General features: G+C 37.2%; 2 long non-coding RNA genes across 2 annotated transcripts; one reads left to right on the forward strand and one right to left on the reverse strand.

The window, feature by feature from the left end:
• Positions 1–1361: 1361 nt before the first annotated feature.
• On the reverse strand, positions 1362–2681 carry LOC138020648 (uncharacterized). Its single transcript, XR_011126330.1, has 2 exons — positions 2537–2681; positions 1362–2266 (listed from the first exon to the last, which is right to left on the reverse strand). It is a non-coding gene; the product is annotated as an uncharacterized lncRNA (long non-coding RNA).
• Positions 2682–8646: 5965 nt separating this feature from the next.
• On the forward strand, positions 8647–9443 carry LOC138020642 (uncharacterized). The gene is made up of 2 exons (XR_011126329.1): positions 8647–8783; positions 8906–9443. It is a non-coding gene; the product is annotated as an uncharacterized lncRNA (long non-coding RNA).
• The last annotated feature ends 1474 nt before the right edge of the window (positions 9444–10917 follow it).

Consider the following 10917-nt stretch of genomic DNA (forward strand, 5'->3'; position numbering starts at 1 on the left):
GAGTACGTCATTAACCGAATGCCTTGAACTTTACCATGTGAGCCTTGAGTATGCAACGCTGTAGATCAACTAAAAAGATAATTAAAATAATTTCACTTTTTATGAAAGGATTCGTAGAAGAAGTGACTTAGAATAACATTTGACAATAAAAACTTGCGACAAAACGTTGCTTAATAACATTGTAAGATTTAAAAAAGGTAATTCAAACCTAATCTGAACGTGCAAACGGACTCCATACGTGCGAAACTTTTTGTTTAACCCGTAAATTATTTTCTCTTATTGTTCGTTTTAGTATTTAGAGAACTTATTTTTATACATTCTTGACTTGATAATGACGTTATGTTAACATCGAAACGTCGTCGATTTTAGCTCTTTATAGCTTTTTATCGCTTTTAACTTTTTTAAATCTTACAATGTTATTAAGCAACGTTTTGTCGCAAGTTTTTATGAAAGGATTCTAAATTTTATTGTAATATAATATATTTTGTTTTAAAAGAGTTCCTAACCTTTATTTTAAACCCCTCAATGTATGGACATACAACTTTCCTTCTAAAATCTCAGATGTGTACTTTTCTGATTAATATTAGGTAATTTAGTAAAGGTCTTGGCGTTTTTGGAATACCTATTATGACGTCTTCAAGAATGAGAGGTCTTTTTCGTTTTGCTATCAGTCAGGACGAGCTCATTACACCTCTAATTTCAGTGGATCCCTGTAGGTCGACGCTGCTCTATTGTTTGAAGGGTTAGGGTCCATTGTTTCTTTTGTATCGTCTTTTGTGTTCATTGCTTTCCCTATTCCCATCCCATTATGCAATACATTTGGGGGCTCTTTACCTAAAAGCAATACACGTTATTTACTCTTGCGACTTTATCATGCTTCGGTGAACAAATGCAAATAATCCCCCAAAATGAACTGTATCATGGGTATAGGCTAGTTTTCATTATCGACCCAGGCACAATGCAAGCACAACTTAGGGGCACTAATTTCACCGTGAAACGAGCATCGAAATTCTTCTTTTACCTTGTGCTTGTGCTTATGCTTGTGTTCGCTTGCGTCGTGTGAAAACGAGGCGCAGCATAAGCACAAGGAAATTTGCTACGTCTGGCCAGTGAAAGCGCTCGTTCCAGATTCCCGGCTTCGGAACATTTGAACAAAATGGGGGATGCTGTGGTTGATTTTGATGCTTATGTCGACGTTTGGTTTCACTAGCATAAGCTACTTATGCTTGTGCTTGTGCTTGTACTTGCGCCACTAGTGAAAACCAGGCTTATGGGATTATTGAAAATGGCGAATTGAAATAAAATACCTTTGAAGTTGTTTTCAAAAAAGACTTGAGTACGGACAGAAGAAAAAGAGGTGGTGCAATGATTCAGACACTTTATTGCAGAATGTACACTTGTCATGATCACTATATCTAATTTTTAATAATTTCTCATTTGTATAGAGAATTGAATTTAAAATTTTGTATTGAAAGCTTTTCACTTCTGGTTCAAAAGTTTCTTAATGCGGGGAGAAGGGTAAAAACAAGTTTGAACTCTTCCTCCGATAACGCGAAATTTTGTCTTACTGTCTTTACGCTGTTAGGTATTGATCATGAGTAGTAATCTTTAGATCTCTATTTCTGGATATAAAAAATGCCACCATTATTCTAAAAACTATAAATGCCTCTTTTTCCATTTTGTTTGCTTGATTAATCTTAGATTAGACGGTATAGAGTGCCTTAGCCCCATGGATGTAAGAAAAATAATAATAGTTCTTATTCGATTTCTTACTGCTTCAAATGATTCAGTGCTGCCTAAATCAAATCACAGGCATCTGCTTCTGAAGTGGAAAGAGAGGACACTGGAGTTCCAGTTAACGTTTTGGGCGTGCATTCGAATTCTTGTGGTCAAGATGCCGGGGTTCAGCAATTAAACTCGGAGGAACATTCCTCGACTTTCGCAAAACGGACGGGCGCATTGATAACAGTGGCTTTATTCGAGGTTTTGAAGTCATTAAGGTACAAGACTCTTTCTTCTATATCTCCCTTTGAAGTAGAATCGGTCGACATGGTTTGTTAAAGGAAGGCTCAAAGACAATGTATGCTTCTGGGAACGTGGCTTACGCGTCTCCTTTCATTATTTCCTGTATCTGTGATGGTTATAACATTCCTTTTTACATTACGCCACCTTCGGTACGTTTTGCCAACAATCACTCTGCCCTTCTGCATACGGAGATAGTTCATTCTTTGATTTTTGAGTTACCCCTGTCTTTCTCAACCAGGTCCTGTGGTAAAAAAGCGCTTAATTTTGGAGCTTAGATACATAAAACAGAATGTTTTCAAGGAGAGATGTATGCTTTAGGATTGGAGGGTTGGTCTAGACTATTTTGAGAAGGGTTGATCTCAAGAGCGAATCGAATTGACTTGAATATCACCACCTGCACATTTTTCCTAATCATCATCTTATACAAAAATGAAACCACAGTGAAAAAGTCTGCAAAGTTTGACAATATTTCGTTATTTACAAGAGACCGCTTGAATGGACATTCACATACCTTTGGAGGAGCACTGTACAAAGCAGGTGCGAGCAATGTCATGCAAACTAGAGGTTAAGGAAGGTTTATCGCGTTGCTACAGCCAAGGATGAGTCAGGTAAGCCGGTAAGTTAGGCACATTTTCCATGAGAAAGGATACCACATCGTCTTCCTAGAAAATTGAACATGCAACAAAGAAAGGTTTGTGTTAGCCCTTTTTTCAAGTGCTGACATGAACAGGGTTGATTTTTTTCATATTCGCTCCTTTGGAGAGAGGAGCAGCGAGGTCAGTTGAAGGAGTAAACCTTCCCATCCTGGTTCACGAGCTCATGGACACGGGTGCAGATGTCGATAAGAGTTCCTGAGTGTTACTGTTGCTCTGAGAATCTTTCGTACGAGTTGAAAATTTTCGATTGCTTACTTATCCGGCCCTGCTCCATCATTCAGCAACGATGAGCGCATTTGCGATCATCTTTTTCGTTCCCTGATTGAGGCGAGGGCATTGTATCCAAATTGCACGTGCGTTGATTGTTTGCGGCATACACCTGGCTGATTGAGAACCACTTAATTTTCAAAGCGTCTTTGAGGAGGGACCCCCTTGATAATGGAATTAAACCAATTAATATAATTGCGAATTTAAATAATGTATTAGAAATATAAGGTTTGGGGTGTAATTTAATTATTATTTGTGTATGAACAGAGCTTTACCGTAATCAAGTAATAGTCAACTGGTTGCCTCCTGCAAGTATTGGCTCCTAAGCGTTCTTAGGCATGCTAGTATGAAAACTACTGGGTTGCCAGTAATACATTTCACCCTTGTTTTCATTTTTCTATTGATATCTCTGGTCTTGTGAAAATTTGTTTTCAATCGTTTGAAAAGAAAAAACTTATCAGACACGATCACAAGGGATTCGCCAAGAGAAGCAAACTTGTGATATGAAAAATGGCCCGCCGTGAGAGACACTGAAGACAGATTTCAAGGTTTTAACGGTATTCATAAGTTCCTGGCCTGGAGGATACATGCAGAGTAAATAAGGGAAAAATTTGACCCTTCAATTTATACGTAATGCTATTAAAAGCTTGATCCTTGTGGGGCCCTATATGAAAAGCAAAAATATAAATGAACGTAAAAAGCGTTAAGAAAACTGAACTGAAAAACACAGCCAGGTGGCTACTTGCAATGCGAGAATTCATATCCGTGATATATATAGAGCAAGTTTTCAGAATAGGCTTCCGTTTACGAGTCCAACGCCCTTACCACTGGGTATCGTCGTCTCCTTGGCTATGGGTACCCTAAGGTTGGAATGAGGTTTCACTTTCAAGGTATCACTTGATTACATAATCCTCGTTACATGACCACAGTTAGCGTTTCTGATACATAGTATACATATGAAAATATGAATTTCAAAGAACACCTTTAAAAACTGCTCAAAGAGCATGTGAAATGATAACATCTAATATTATAACATTTTAAAATTAACTTATTTTTTCCAGTCCTCCCTCATTTACTTTTTAATTTTAAAATAGAAATTAAATTTGACGTTGAAGTTTCAACTTGATGACATGTAGATAATGACAAAGGTCACAGTTAACTTTCACTTATGCACAAGCACAAGCATAATCAAGCACAAGCATAATCAAGGATTGGAAAATGGCGCGTTTTGGCTTTTGCGCGGCTTTATCCTTGATTTGGGGTGGGGGTGGGGATGGGGGTTTGCTGTTCCATTTTATTCTGTCCAAGATTGTCTGAGAGCTTCGACTGCCATTACTCACAGCGTCATGTATAGCAATCATGACAATGAATCTGAGCTCAAACGCTTCAAAGCTCAATGCTTTTAAAGCAAACCTGGTCATTTATCAGTGAACTCATACAAAACAGCAGAATTGTGCTTATTTGATTTATATAAAATGAATAAAAAATTCACGTATCGTAAGCCTGTGTGAAGTGCAGGATGCATTGTTAATGAAAGAGTTCTGCTGCGTGGAAGACGAAAAACGCTACAAAACATATAGAAAATGCATCGGCTGGTAATTGCAGGAATAATTACAGTAAGAAAAAAAAGTTAGTTTGTCTGTCAGCAAGACTCGAACCTGCTCAAAAACATCAGGTACGCTGCTCTTGCTATAATAATAATAATAATAATAATAATAATAATAATAATAATAATAATAATAATAATAATAATAATAATAATTAATAATAACAATAATTAATAATAATAATAATAACAATAGCAAAGTATTTGTCAGCGCATTTAAAATTCTCAATGCGCTTACATTGGGAAGCTAAAAATCTGAATTATATATATAATTTTATGTAACAAAAAATAACTAAGTAAAATCGTATAACTATCTAAGGGTTAAAATAATCGCAAAAAAGAAATATTTTAAGTTTCTTTTTAAAAAATAGGTTCAGTCTCAGAATTTTTTACAGATTTAGGCAGACTGTTCCATAGTTTCGGGGCGCAATAAGAGAAGGTTCTTTGACCATAAGTGGCTGTCTTGACGTTCGGAACTTGTAGAACTAAATGGTCGGATGAACGTAAAGAACGAGCTGGTTTATATGAACTAATAAGCGAAGTAAGATAACTAGGCGATTGTCCATTCAGAATTTTTTAGCTTAATAGTAAAATCTGAAAAGTGATGCGTGACCTAACAGGAAGCCCATGCAGGTTCTTATCACTGGGGTAATGGTCTCTCCGACTGCTTCCTGTGATTAAACGAGCTGCGATGATCTGAACCCGTTTTAGTTTTTCGTGCTCAATCATAGGAAGTTCATAGAGAATACTATTACAGTAACGATCCGGGAGATCACAAAAGCGTTTACAATACGTTTAAGATTTACTTTGAATTGGGACATGTACTTTCTAATTCGCCGATATTGCATGCTAGACCTCTAGGCAAACCATAAAGTGGCTGTTAACTTGGCGTTATTTTAAAGAAGTGTATGGCTGTCTTTACAGATCATTGTTAGCGATATTTTATCTAGATAAATAGTTTTTTTGTTTTTTGTTTTTGTTTTGTTTTGTTTTGTTTTTTTCATTCTTGGAAATCGAACACGATTTATGTTGACAAACATAAGGATTAGCACGATTTACAACAGATTACCGACGGTTTTTATCGGTTTTTCACGATTTCGTCATGGAAGTAAGAGACAGTGAATTCGTGACTTTTCTTTCAATTGGCTGTAAATCGTGATTTACCGTTGAAAACCGTTGCAAACCATCTTAAATCAGACGTAAAGATAGCAGAGTAACAATAACTCTCAAAAAAGAAACGATCGTTTTCAATTTACAAAACATGTTTCGACATACTCATGTCATCTTCAGTTGCAAATGAGCTTTTCAACGGTTGTACATTTGAATTTATGTTAAGGTATGTTGCAAAATTACATGTCAGAACTTGCGTACAATTTAAATATGAAGTGTGAAATGCGCAGAAAACAAAAATAGCGCACATAGCAATAAAATAAAAGACAAAAGAACAACGTAATTAAAAAGAAAGAGACAAATCTAAATGCCTCAACTGCTGATTAAGGATGGGATTTTCCCACTCAATGTGCAATGCCTCTTTGATCTTAATTTGGAATTTTGAGGCGGCAGAATCTAAGATCGTGAAACATTCTGTGTTACAAGAGTCATGACAGGCCCTAGATGACTGCAGGTGTCTGTAAACATGCGAAGACTTGTCCGACAAGAGATGCTCACGAGCACGCGTACGTAGGTGGCGAGTGGTCTCGCCAATGTAGCTGGCATTACAGCCAGCACACGAGAATTTATAAACGACACGCGAACGTAGACCTTGCGGTACTGAATCTTTCACGCTGAACATGTTTCTAAGTTTAAATGTACTAAAGACCAACTTAATATCTAAATCAGCTTTGCAATAGTGTTTGAGTAGTTGTCTTAACTTGGTCTGGGCGATTTCAGAAAACCGGCCAACATAAGGGAGTTTATAGAAGTGCGTAGAAGTTTTCCCGGAGTTGGATGAGGCGTCCCGCCCACTCAGAGAAGAACTCATTTTCTTAGAAAGATACCTGTGGATAATCTTGTCGATCACCCACGACGGAAAACAATTTTTCCGTAGTAAGAAAATAAGCTTCTTGACGTCCAGATGAAAACCAACCCAGGAATTGTTGATCTTATATACTCTGTCTAGTAATGTTCTGACTAGACCCAGTTTGTAATTCAAAGGGGCGAAGCTGAAATAATTAGTAAGAAGACCAGTAAATGTTTTCTTGCGATATACACTAGTAACAATAGATGGATGACCGTTGTCTAGCAATATGTCTAGAAAAGATAATTTCTTATTGATTTCCCTTTCCATTGTGAAACGGATACTTGGGTGCCTTGCGTTGATATAATCAAAGAACAAGAGCGCATCATCTTCGTTATTGAACAAACAAAAGGTGTCATCAACATAGCGTCTATAGAACAAAACTTGGGAGGATGAGAAATTATCTAACCAGTTTTTTTTCATGGTGTCCCATAAAAAGGTTTGCGAGGACTGGAGCAAGGGGGGAACCCATGGCAACCCCATCTACTTGGTCATGAAACGCACCCTTGAATAAGAAGTGGGTCCCTGCTGTTGCGAAGGGAAAAAGGGTTTTAAGGTCAGCGGGGCTTATCGCAAGGCCAGGATTACCCTGATAAATGTAGGTGACCGCCAAGTCAATGCACTCATCAAGGGGTAAACTAGTAAACAGACTCTCAACATCAAAAGAGACCATAAACTTCCCAGAGGTTGGTAGCTGGTTGATTTCATGTACAAATGAAAACGTGTCGCGGACGTTGTAGTCACACGGGACATGAGGCTCTAAAAGATCGCAAAGGAACTTAGATAGATTATAATTGTAGGTGCCTATTGAAGATACTATGCTATGTGCGCTATTTTTGTTTTCTGCGCATTTCACACTTCATATTTAAATTGTACGCAAGTTCTGACATGTAATTTTGCAACATACCTTAACATAAATTCAAATGTACAACCGTTGAAAAGCTCATTTGCAACTGAAGATGACATGAGTATGTCGAAACATGTTTTGTAAATTGAAAACGATCGCATCTTAAATCACATAAAAACCTTTTGTAAACCGTCAGTGAAACGTCGAACGTGTCATTTTAACAAACTTCAAGTGCATTATACAGTTTAAAAGTTCTACCTAAAAGTTTCAGTCTTTCACTATGATCATTGTTGCATGGTTTTTCAGCGAGTTCTTAAAGTCCACAGTCTAGTGACTCCTGAGAAATAACATTAGCGGTCCTTTTTTGTCGCAGGACTCTTTATATGATTTTGCGAGTAATGCCATGTTCAAGAGCACGTTTGTCTAATCTTGTGGACACGATGTGCAAAAATGTTCTCTTCGGGTAGAATAAGTCTGGACATCAGTCAGGGCTGCATGTGACTGGGTCACAGACCAGTGTTTTCAAGCGATAAATGTGTCAATGGATGACTCTCTAATTAAGAGTGACCTCAATTTCGTGACGTTGACACCTTCCATACAATTGCAGCTTGCCCACTTGCATTAGCAAGTGAGCACACCCGCGATATAAGCCTGAGTATAAAGGAAGGAAAATCAAACATTTTTCGTTCTTCTTAAGCTTTTCTTGTGCCTTGAGAATGAGAGTGAAATATAAATAGAGAAGAGCGTACAACCAATCATGTCGCGCTTTTAACCCAGGCCCCTTGGCGAAAACATCAACAATTAAGCAAACGGTAGGTTGTAATGGATTTGAGACGTTAATTTAAAATGCAGAGCTTACAGTAGATGAATTTCTCACCAAAGAAGGGAAAAAGAACCTCGCCTTGTAACCTTTTCGCACAAGTACCTGAGACGATTATTATTTTTTTACTGAAAGTGCAGCTCTCAAGGAGTTCAATTCGAAAACCAAAAGTTTAAATCCCCTCAATTAAATTTTCCTGCAAGAATATATATCCCATACCCAACATCTTCAATATTTAAGCTAATTTGCAAATATGGAAGCCTAAAGTGTATACCTCCTATTCTTTTTGTTTTTGTTTCGTTTTGTTGGGGTCTTATGCATTATGCATAAAGACCCCTAAGTCAGAGGCAGATCTTTTCAGGACGAGAACACACGTGACAGTCTGGCTTGTAGACTGGGTACTAGTAATTGCGAGTCATTGTTTTTCAAGTGTCGGCCATTTTGCTTCTAGCGTTCGTCGTTTGTATATAAATCTGCGGTCGTTTCCCCTGTTTTGGGAAAAAATTGAAGAGATTTCCGTCACAAATTAGTTGTAATTGTTCAAGGTAAGTTATTTCTGTTTCAAAATTGATCTTTCGTGCTGTTTCTGATTGGTTTTCTTTCTTTCTTTCATTTCGAAAATTAACTACACTTTCCTGGCTTGTTTGTTCTTTGTTATTTCATCCAGGTGACGTCGCTGAGTGGAGTTTCCTCGGCGATATCGATACGAGAGTTGTTTACTCACGCAAGCCAACATATCTAGACTCGGTTTGTGTTTAGTGCGGATTGCACTGAAGCTAAGACGCTTTCGCAAGCCCACATTCATTGCCTTGAAAGCCGGTGTGCGTTGCACCACATACCTCACAAGTATCTCACAAGCTATCACAAACCAGTATTTATCGGCTTTCAATGTCGATGTGGGTTACACCCCAAACTGAAAGAGTTATTGTACTCTAAAAAATAATTGCATTGAATAAGAGTTTTGCACTCTCAAAGAATAGTATATTTCGTACTCTTACTGCTGTCTGCTACTAGCCGCCAGCATGGGAACAACGATCGAACAGTACCGGTCAACAGCGGTCAAGGATCGGCTGTCACAACAATTTTGTGAAAGCCAAGGATGCATTTTCACGAGTGCGAGGGCGATTTTGGAATACGATGCTTATGATGTTTCGCTTAAATGTGTTTTACTTGCCAACATTAAAGCAAGTTGTTGGACATTACAAGTCGTGTAAGGAGGTGATGTTTTGGTTTACACAAATGATGTGCTACAATGTTTACATCCCATTGCTTACAAGGCAAGCAAATGATGTGGAGGAAAATCCAGGTTCTACAATATTTGATATCATTGATCCAACAACCTTTGTGTCCGCTGACTCTAGTCAAGGAAATGAAGCAATCTTTGGTGTAAATGCTGGTAAGCAATGTGTAGCAATGTCACTTACTGCCATTATATACCATCAAATACAAGATAATTCTACTTTGAACAATTCTACTTTGATAACTCTACTTTGAACAATATTTTGGTTATTGGAAATAATCTATACAGTTCTGTAAGATGTTCTGAGCGAACAAATGACTATTTGCTGTTAGCTGGTGTTCCAGACATGGTTTCAATATTTGTTCATGACATCAAACATTGGTCCATATATGTCTCTTAGAAATTCACTTCTAGAAGTATTTTCAAACTCTTAACTGAATTACAATAATTGTTGTTTGTTAACTACTGGCATTAATACACTATATTGTAATGAATACACTTTAACAAATATTGAAACCATGTCTGGAACACCAGTTAACAGCAAATAGTCATTTGTTCGCCCAGAACATCTTACAGAATTGTATAGATTATTTCCAATAACCAAAATATTGTTCAAAGTAGAGTTATCAAAGTAGAATTGTTCAAAGTAGAATTATCTTGTATTTGATGGTATATAATAGCAGTAAGTGACATTGCTACACATTGCTTACCAGCATTCACAGCAAAGATTGCTTCATTTTCATATCAATGATATCAAATATTGTAGGACCTGGATTTTCTCCCACATCATCACCTGTATTTTTAGGTATTGCGAATGCTGTGTGTACCATCAATGTTTATTACTGCTACATGTACTCCAGTAGATGCTGCTAGTAACACTGTTGGATTCTCAGGATTCATTGGAGCATGTCTATAGATTTTTACTACAGTGTGGTAAATTGTTTTGATCAAATGGCTTTTCCCAGCACTACCTGACCTCCAGTTATAAATAAATAAACTGGTTCAACATTTTGTGACTTCAGGCTGTTGAGGTTTTCATTTATTTCTATTCCATGAAAGCACTCTGTTGAAAGCTTTGCATTGCATTTTTAATTATTTAATGATCTAACTGATTCACGTAATTGGTCATCAGATATTCCTCTTGGCTGTTTATACATTGTTATTTCTGATGGACTGTGATTTCCAGTAGTTTGGGAATTTGCACCAAGCTCTGAGGGTACTTGTTTATTGAACATCTACTGATGATTCATCTTAGAATTGTAGTTGAATTTCAGCATTCTCTTGATCATTTATAAGATCGTATTAATAAATGACAGAGTTATGCTTGTTTTTTAGCCATTCTAGTGCTTCTGTTACTAGTAAATAGCTGATAGAGATGCTGTAGTGTGCACCAAAAGTTGTCTAAAGTGTGCAAATTGCAATAAGAGAAAGATTAGCGG

This window comes from Montipora capricornis, chromosome 2 (assembly GCF_036669925.1).
Source record: "Montipora capricornis isolate CH-2021 chromosome 2, ASM3666992v2, whole genome shotgun sequence".
Lineage (NCBI taxonomy): Eukaryota > Metazoa > Cnidaria > Anthozoa > Scleractinia > Acroporidae > Montipora > Montipora capricornis.